Below are 9,719 nucleotides of genomic sequence, written 5' to 3' on the forward strand. Positions count from 1 at the left end.
TAGGATGATTTTGACCAACAACTCAACGACAATATGTTCAAATATTTTAGTTTTTCATATACCTATCAAAGGTTACAAAAACAACAGCCTGTAAATTCCCACTGCTGGGCTAAAGGCCTCCTCTCCCTTTTTGAGGAGAAGGTATGGAACATATTCCACCACGCTGTTCCAATGCGGGTTGGTGGAATACACATGTGGCAGAATTTCTATGAAATTTGTCACATGCAGGCCTCACGATGTTTTCCTTCACCGCTGAGCACGAGATGAATTATCAAGTCAAATTAAGCACATGAATCAGCGGTGCTTGCCTGGGTTTGAACCCGCAATCATCGGTTAAGATGCACTCGTTCTAACCACTGGGCCATCTCGACTCCAAGGTTAACCAGTAGGTAAATAGGTTACCTGGGGCAATTGGTCAACAATGGCCCAATACATTGGTGCAAAAATAACAAATATTTCTCATATCACCAATGCACCACCGACCTTAGACTACACCTTATATTGCATCTATAAGTAGTTCTTCACAAAAAGTTTTCCCCTTATAGCGCCTTTGATGTAACTTCTCAATTTTTATTTGAATTTATTTTATACACCTGTTTGTTTTTATTTCCAGACATCTTGGAATATTAGGTATTCGGGTAAGTAATTTGTTATTTATTTTGGGCTTTAAATCTTGGAATCTTTTCTTGGTTTTAGATTAACACTTCTGGTTATACATTTTTGTTTCGCGACTTAATGGGTACAGGGCTAAAAGAAGTTTCTACGTCGAAAGAAGTGCTTAATTTGTATGTGATTTATCCCATGCACTCAGGAATAAATCGCAAGGAACTTACATTACGTGAAAATTTGGTAGATTTGGATGTACCTACATTCCACGTTGGTGTAGCAATTGATATTTAAAGGAAATTCGAGGATGTTTATTGATTGGTAGTCCAAAATACACGTTTATTGAAGAAGTTAACGCAACATGATTATATACGCTAATTTATCATTGTATAAGTGATCATAATATTATGATCACCCGAAATTAAATGCCAATAATTACATCAGTATTTTTAGGAAAAACCAATTTGTTTGATAAAATTATCCATACATGTATGTAGCTCAAAACGTGGTGAAAATTTTACTTGAGAATCTAGGCATAAGACTTATTTGCATAAATATGGCGCTTTTCTCCAGCTACAATTATGCAACGGGCACAACTACCCAAAGAATGTAGACAAACCGCTCTCGAATATAATGTAAGATGATTTAGACCTGAGTCTGCAATTTCCTTCTCGTTAACATTAAGCGATGTAAATTTTTCCTATATTTTGTCTTCGCCCTTTCGTGGGATAATATCCAATTTAAGTTAACTTTAGCTATTAGCGTAGCGTCAAATTTACGTGGTTTAAATATGTTACATAAATTTTACTGATTTCAAATAATTTACAACTGGAATTATCTTTATATAGTATAAAACAAAGTCGCTTACCGCTGTCTGTCCCTGTATATGCTTAGATCTTTAAAATTACGTAGCAGGTTTTGATGCGTCTTTTTTTAATCGATAGTGATTCGAGCGGAAAGTTTTTGTATAAAGCAATGGAAAAAGCAACAGCCTGTAAATTTCTCACTGCTGGGATAAGGCCTCCTCTTCCATTAAGGAGAGGGTTTAAAACATATTCCACCAAGCTGTTCCAATGCAGGTTGGTTGAATGCACATGTGACAGAATTTCGATGAAATTAGACACATGCAGATTTAGATAAAGTTTTCCTTCACCGCCGAGCACGAGATGAATTATAAACACAAATTAAGAACATACATATAGTGGTGCTTGGCTGGGTTTGAACCCGCAATCATTCAGCTACATCTACAGGGCTACAGCTACAGGGCAATCTCAGCTACTTAATACTTAAATGGACGATATATTTAAGAAATCCTGATAATTTTAGAAGTTTCTAATACGATGTCGAAAATAAACAGATCCCGTAGTTATATTCATAACATTTAGTATCAATTAATAATTAATTTCAATTTAAATTCGTGCAATAATAGTGTTAGATCTCAATTTAATAATTTTATGGAATATAGTAAGTTACAACAATGTAATAATATTAGCAATAAGTATGGATGTATCTTAGATTTAGTACTAACTACTCTAGATCACAATAATATTAAAATATCATCCGATACGGAACATCTAGTTCCCATGGATGCATACCACCCGCCCTTAGAGATACTGCTCACACTTCCTAGAACAGCAAAAAGTGTAACATCTCTTACACCAGGAGAATATTTAATCACGGAGTGGAACTTTCGGCAAGCAGATCTGCATAGCTTGTACTTTGATATTGCTAATATTGACTGGACCGACTTACTTGAAAAACAGCATTTAAATATAGACTTAGCCGTAGATATACTCTATAATAAACTTAATAGTGTTATTAGTACACACGTTCCTACAAGAACAATAGTCAAAAGTAATAAATATTCTTATCCAAAATGGTATACCAAAGAAATAATATATTATATAAAATTAAAATATTTTAATCTAAAAAAGTATAAGTGTTATGATTTAGAGTTTAATAAAGAACTTTTTAAATACTATAGAACTAAAGTCAAGTATCTTATAAATATAGAAATTAAGAATTATATATCTAGAGTTGAAAACATATATAAATAAAGAGCCATCAAGCTTTTGGCAATTTGTAAAGGAAAAACGTAAAACTAGACAGCAGATAAAAACATATTCTTATAAGAATAAAGCTGTAGAAGGGCAGAAAGCCATTGATTCATTTGCTAAATATTTTAGTTCTGTGTTTCATGATACTTCTCCTCTGTTAGACGTTAAGATAGCTGAGGAAGAGGCTAATCGCTTTGGTTGCCAATCTACAGTAACCATCGAACAAGTGACACTTGCCGAACTCAGATTTGCAATATCGCGACTAAAAGCTTCAACTGCTTATGGTCCTGACAACATACCTCCCTTTCTAGTAAAAGATTGCTTGTCAGCTTTGGAAGTGCCGTTACTTCATGTATATAATCTTTCAATTAAACAATGTTTATATCCTACCAAGTGGAAAGTGTCTAGAGTAACACCTATTCCAAAACCGGGCTCGTCCACGGATATAACAAATTATAGACCTATCGCTGTTCTATGTGTATTTGGAAAGATATTTGAATCAATTCTTAATAACATAATTTATAAACAAATAAAGGGACAATTGAGTGATTGCCAGCATGGGTTTCGTCCTGGACGCTCCACATTGACTAATCATACAGAATTTGTAGATTATATAAACACTAAAGTTAAGTCTGGCTGTCAAGTAGATGCCGCCTACTTTGATTTTAAGAAAGCCTTTGATCTCGTAGATAATGATGTACTTTTAAACAAATTTGCTTTATTCGGATTTTCAATTTCTCTCTTAAAATTGATGGCTCACTATTTAAAAAATCGAAAACAGTTTGTTAAGTTAGACGGGTATAAATCGGAAGAGTATTATACTCGATCAGGGGTTAGTCAAGGTTAACCTTGGGTCCTATGCAATTTATTGATGATAAATGATTTGCCAAGTGTTATCTCTAATGCAAAATGCCTTATGTTTGCTGATGATTTGAAATTGTACATATGTGTAACCGAAACTAAAGACTGTGTAGCACTACAGCGTGATATTGATGCCGTAGTTGACTGGACTATAAGAAACAAATTATCATTTAATAATTCAAAATGTAAAACTATCACCTTTTCTCGATCTCATAAACTTATTAAAAATATATACAATCTATCTGACACACCGATGGAGAATGTACCAAAAATCAGGGATTTAGGAGTTATGATGGATAGGAAATTAAATTTTCATGATCATATACTTAAAACATGCAAAGATGCTAATAAATGCCTTGGTTTCATTATTAGAATATCATCGCAATTTAAGAATACCAAAGCAATAGAAAAATTATATAATGCCTATGTCCGCAGTAAATTAGAATATAATGCAATAGTTTGGAGTCCGCGTGAGGCAAAGTATGCCATAATGTTAGAAAAAATACAAAGAAAATTCTGTAGATATTTGTTTAAACGTAAATATGGATACTACCCTTTTCTATACCCTTCAATGTTTGTGGCAGGTATGGTTGGTCTAGATTCACTTCAGCTTAGGCGAGACTCCGCACATATAAAATTTTATTATTTAATTTTAGTGCATAGGGTGGATAGCACTGCTGTACGCGAAGCAATATATTTATATGTTCCCGACAAATATATGCGTGGTGTTGGAAGACGGCAACATACTCGTGGATTGTTTTGCTACCCACCTATGTGGCATTCAGCCCAAGCTAGCAACAGCCCCACTGCTAGGGCTGTTAAACTTTTGAATAACTTTATACGTTATCGAGATGTAGACATATTTTATGATCCTATTTATACTATATTTAAACAAATTTACATATTCCTAAATTTTAATTAATAATTTTGTAGTTTCTAAATAGATTTAAGCTTATTTTGTTTATAAATTTTATTTTATTTTTTTACTAAATTTTATTTCATTTGTCTTTGTAGTATGTTTAATTAAAATTGGTAAGAATGTTTAAAAAAAAAAAAAAATGTTTAGTAATTAGTGTAAATATAAGCGACTTGGTGTAAATACTGTAATGCTTATATTTTCAAATAAAGATTATTATTATTATTATCAGCCTTGCACCCGCGCAAATCTGAGGCGGTCGATAGTTTTATAAAACGAAGTATGATTCGTAAACACTCTACAGAAATGCAATAATGAATAATATGCAATTATGATCATTTTTGGCCTCAGAAATGGTGATGCTAATAACGGAAGTCAATAAACAAATAGGTGTATCAAAAATGGGGGACACAAAGTCAATCTTTAAATAATATTATCTTGTATACTAAATACATATAAGATGTTAAAAGGACGAATTACAAAGGTTTAAATAGCTTAATAGAACAAATTCAAATTCGATACAATAATCGATGATATTAATAATACTAGAATTATTCTCTGAATCCTATTAACAACGCGAGTGTTCATACATAAATAAATGGCTGTTCATTGTAATAAATAAAGCTCTTATTGTAAAACTCATATCTGTCTAATGTATTTTTTTCTTGTCGGTATATATTAATGTATTAAATCAACATACATATGAAATAATTAGTTAATTAATATAGTGCCATTATTTCGACTGGTCTAGATTCCTTGGCTCTTAAATAATATCGGAGGTGAGATTTCCTCTTTATCTGATTACAAAATTTTCCTCACATGATCCAAACACCACAGACCAAATACTTGTACACTTCTTATAATTATTCAATGGGAAAGATGCAATACTTATATTTTTGTGTTTATTTTAAAGAACTCCATATAAAGTCCAAAACACTCTAGTTTATTGCAAAAAATGAGGTTTCAAAATTTCAATTTTAATTTTCGCGCGCAAACGGATCTTTATTTCGTATGACGTCACTCCTGTCCGTCACTAGTCCATTGATCATACTTGTTCTCACTGGCTTTCGTACTTATGCATTTTTTCTCGACTTTTTTGTAAAAATTTAAAACAGACTGCTCTATGATCAGAATGTCTATATAATCTACTTCAACAAAGTTTTCAAATATATGGTGTTTGAGTGGACCTTCTAACACAAAACTGAGAAAAAACTGGTTCAAGCTGAAAAGAGAAATCTGGAGTCTGCTTTGACAAAGACGATTTCCATTTTTATTAGAAATACGCAATTAATTTTCTGTTAAATATTCCCTTTTTTACAACTATAATCTCATATTAGTAGTCATAACAGGAGTGACGTCACTGAACGCTAATTTTAATAAATATTACATTTGCATATTCCCTATTCTCATCTTAGTGAACCGAGAAATCTTATCGTAATTATATTTTTAAATATCAAAAAAGATATTAGCCGTAATTGACAAAACAATTTTTTTAACTTTTGTCTTTTTTACTAGACTGTCTTGAAAAATGGTTTGTGTCCAGCCTGATGTTGAAGAAGTTTCTAGACGAATTACTTTAATCGAACATAAATCCAAAAATACTTAGTTGGTTTGTGCTAGGTGGCGGTGGAAAACAGAATGATTATATATATGTGACACGTTTGTATGCACCAACCCGCATTGGACCATGGGAGGCGTTTGTCGAGCAGTAGGTTATTTACAGGCCGTTACTTTTTTGACCTGTTTTCGCACATTGACCTACTTAATGAAACACAATCAATGTTAGACATTTATTTAATATTTTTATTTCGTTCCCGCTTCAGTTTACAGAATCCGTCTCGTATACAAACATATTTTTAATATATCATCTTTATCAAAACACACATATTTTACTTAAAATCACTAAAGTTAAATTACATAAATAATTTGCTCAGAATACAACTAAGAAGATTCAGTTTCATAAACCTGGAGGCTTATTATCGTTCACAATCACATTCACATTTAAACCTTTAATTACGATGATACAGTAACAGTTGAACTTCATATGTGCTTCATTTTGAAGCATTCAATCGGCTTGAAATCTTAAAATGAAAGAGATTGTGAACGACAACTAGCAAGCAATACTACAAGGTACGTTCGCATTGTAGCGATAAGTTATTTAAACCACAGATATTTTTAAACATTTTAAACATCAAGATAAAAAGTGAATTACTAGGAATTGTATTCAATTTTATATCCCTTCCTCCATTATCGAAAACACGACAATAATACCCACACGAATCCAATGTTCTCTATAAAACTAGATAGCCGATCCAAGGATCAATTCTATAATCTATTTTTAAATCTATGGATTAAAATTAGTGTTATATGGAGTATGTAAAAAGGTGCACGATATACTTCTACAGTATCGTTTCTCAACCTTAGGGCGTCACGAATATAATCGGATAGATAGTAATCGATTTTATAATCGGAATAATAAAGTTCAATAAAATAATATTTCATAATCGATTGGTTATTAAAAAGTTTCCGATGCCTTCTTTAACCAATAACCCACTTCAGACGAGCCCCGGTATAAGAAACGATTAACTATAGAATAGAAATATAAATTACGCATGTGGTACAATTATCTGAAATTGTAGAAAATGTTTTTTTTAAATTCGATTAAAATGTAAAAGCTATACTTTGAATTAACTCTACTTGGCTAAACTTTTCGACCCAAACACATACTAATTGGCGGTAAAATGACAGATCCGTGAAATACTTTGACACTGAATAACTACAAGAGTTCTTTTTTTTAAACCTTGACATAAACACCAACTTAAATTTTTAGAGCCAACATTTCAAATCTATGATTTAATCGTACAACCGGTAAAATATATCGATTAAATTCAACTACCACTAAGAAAAAAAGAAGTAAATACACTACAGAAGTTCACATATGCTTTGACAAATAATTGTTTATATAATATTAATTACTATTAGTTAATTTCCCGCATTACATTCTGTAAACTGGATCCCGTTTACAATTTACGAACTAAAAGGAACATTTGAGATTACATATAAGTTTATAATAATAAATAAATTAACCTACAAAATTCAAGAGTACATTTTACGATTAAGCGAAACCAAAGACAAGCTACGATTTTTTTACATGGAAATATATCATTAATATATTGAAATCATAGTTTTGTAAGTACATGCCGCAGAATTACAAAAAAAAATAATGACATTAACATCGATAATAATATAGGGGGCATGTAAAAGAAATTGTCTTGTTCATGAATTGTATGTAGTTATTATAATCATATATATATATATATATTAGAATACAGAAATAGATCGAGCAAAGATGATATTAACTGAAAACAATCTTTGGATGTTAACTCTTGAACCACTAACACAGAGGCTGGTCGGTAAAATACCGGATGATATATCGTATTTATATATGTTAATCGTCTGAATATTCACCATTCGATAAGTTTTTTCTAACTAAAATATCATACAAATAATGTTACATCTACAAAATTAAAAAAAAAAAAAACGTTTTAAATGTTCGAATTCATCGTTTCTTGTTCAATATGTTGTTAGTAAAGAATGTTTCGACCAAACTGAATAATGAAAAAATTACATCGTATTTTGAATTAATAAAAAAACAAATTGCAAATTAAAAAGCGAATTTTATATTGATGTTCGAGTCCAATCGAACGCCTTAATTCTATCACTTACTAAGCAAAGCAAGGCACACAATAGGTAATCATTCAATTTACATCTTATTCATGCATTACATTCATGAAATTGTCCTCAAGAACTTTAAAATACGAGTTGAAAAATTTAATTCCTTCGCGATCAAATCAAAAAAAAAAAAAAGCAAATCATGTTCCAGAAAATTCGGTAACATTCCCGTTAAAAAACTTCCTCGAAGTATTTATTCGACCTTGGAGTTAAACGCGGTTTTTATTTAGAACATCTGCTGGAAAGAAACGGGCACGAGGTTTGGTTATAAATTTTTTTTTATAGTACGCGCAAAATCGACTTCCGATCGTTTAAATACGCGCCGACCTTCACGATTCCGATTTGACGATGACGTTAACGGGATATTTTCCGGCCCACTGATATTTTTGTTCTGCTCCAATCTTATCTTTGGCCTTACCGAGTTTGATAATTGCAATTAACAACAAACTATGTCAATAATAAAATAAAACAAATTCTTATTACGTTTCATATTTCAACCCATGACTTTCATTAGTGAAATAAATGATTGAATTTTTGGCGCGCAATTCAGATTTAATTTGAAAACACGAAACAGATTATATAATAATTCATTACAATAAATATTTTTTAATAAACAGACACAAATTATAATTGTATTTTGTAGTTGTCATAATAATCAGTTTAAAAAAAATATCAATAATTTTTTTTTATTATTTTCATCGATTATTTTATTCGTTTCAATTAATATTAGTAATTCAAAAACATGCAATATATTTTGAAATTTGTACAAAAACACGATTATATTAGTGTAATATTAGTACCGTTGATTAAAATTATAATTAAAATTTTATTTTTGCAATGTCGATTAGACAAGTCATACAGTTTATTAGTAAAATAATTCTACTTATTTATTAGTATTTTAGCACAAAACCGACACCAATTTCATAAATGTAAAACACGATACCGAATACAATATTTTATTTACATATCAACATTCTATACATATAACAAAAAATAGTTACACTAGAAATGGTATTAGGCTTATTAATTTTAGTTCATAATAATTGAGAGGCGAGTCAAACTCATTTATTGCTCTTAAGAAAACTGAAATAAAATCATATTTTTTGCTTTACAGAGAAAAATGTTGCGCATGTCAGAAAATGATTACGTCACTGCGATTAAACGAATAAGACACGCGTGCGTTTTCAAATTGTTTCGAATATATTTTAGCAAATACCATTTCAATAAAATTCAAACTTTTCTGTAATATAATTGGATAGTCATACAAATAAAAATCAACTAAATAATACTTCATCTTAGTATATTTTCTCAATTATTTTCGGTGGATAAAGTAATAAAAAATACAAACATTATATTCGTTTTTTTTCGACTCAAAACTATCGTTATATATCATTATATTTTGTAATTAATATATCATGCAAATCAGGTCAAGTAATTATAAAAAGTAAATATTATAACGATAGAAGAATAATTATAAACTTTTATTACTTTAAAACACTAACAATGCAATTTTCAGTAATGAAATGTGGATGTCTTACCACAAAGGC

Source organism: Vanessa cardui, chromosome Z (genome assembly GCF_905220365.1).
Source record: "Vanessa cardui chromosome Z, ilVanCard2.1, whole genome shotgun sequence".
In the NCBI taxonomy this organism is placed as follows: domain Eukaryota; kingdom Metazoa; phylum Arthropoda; class Insecta; order Lepidoptera; family Nymphalidae; genus Vanessa; species Vanessa cardui.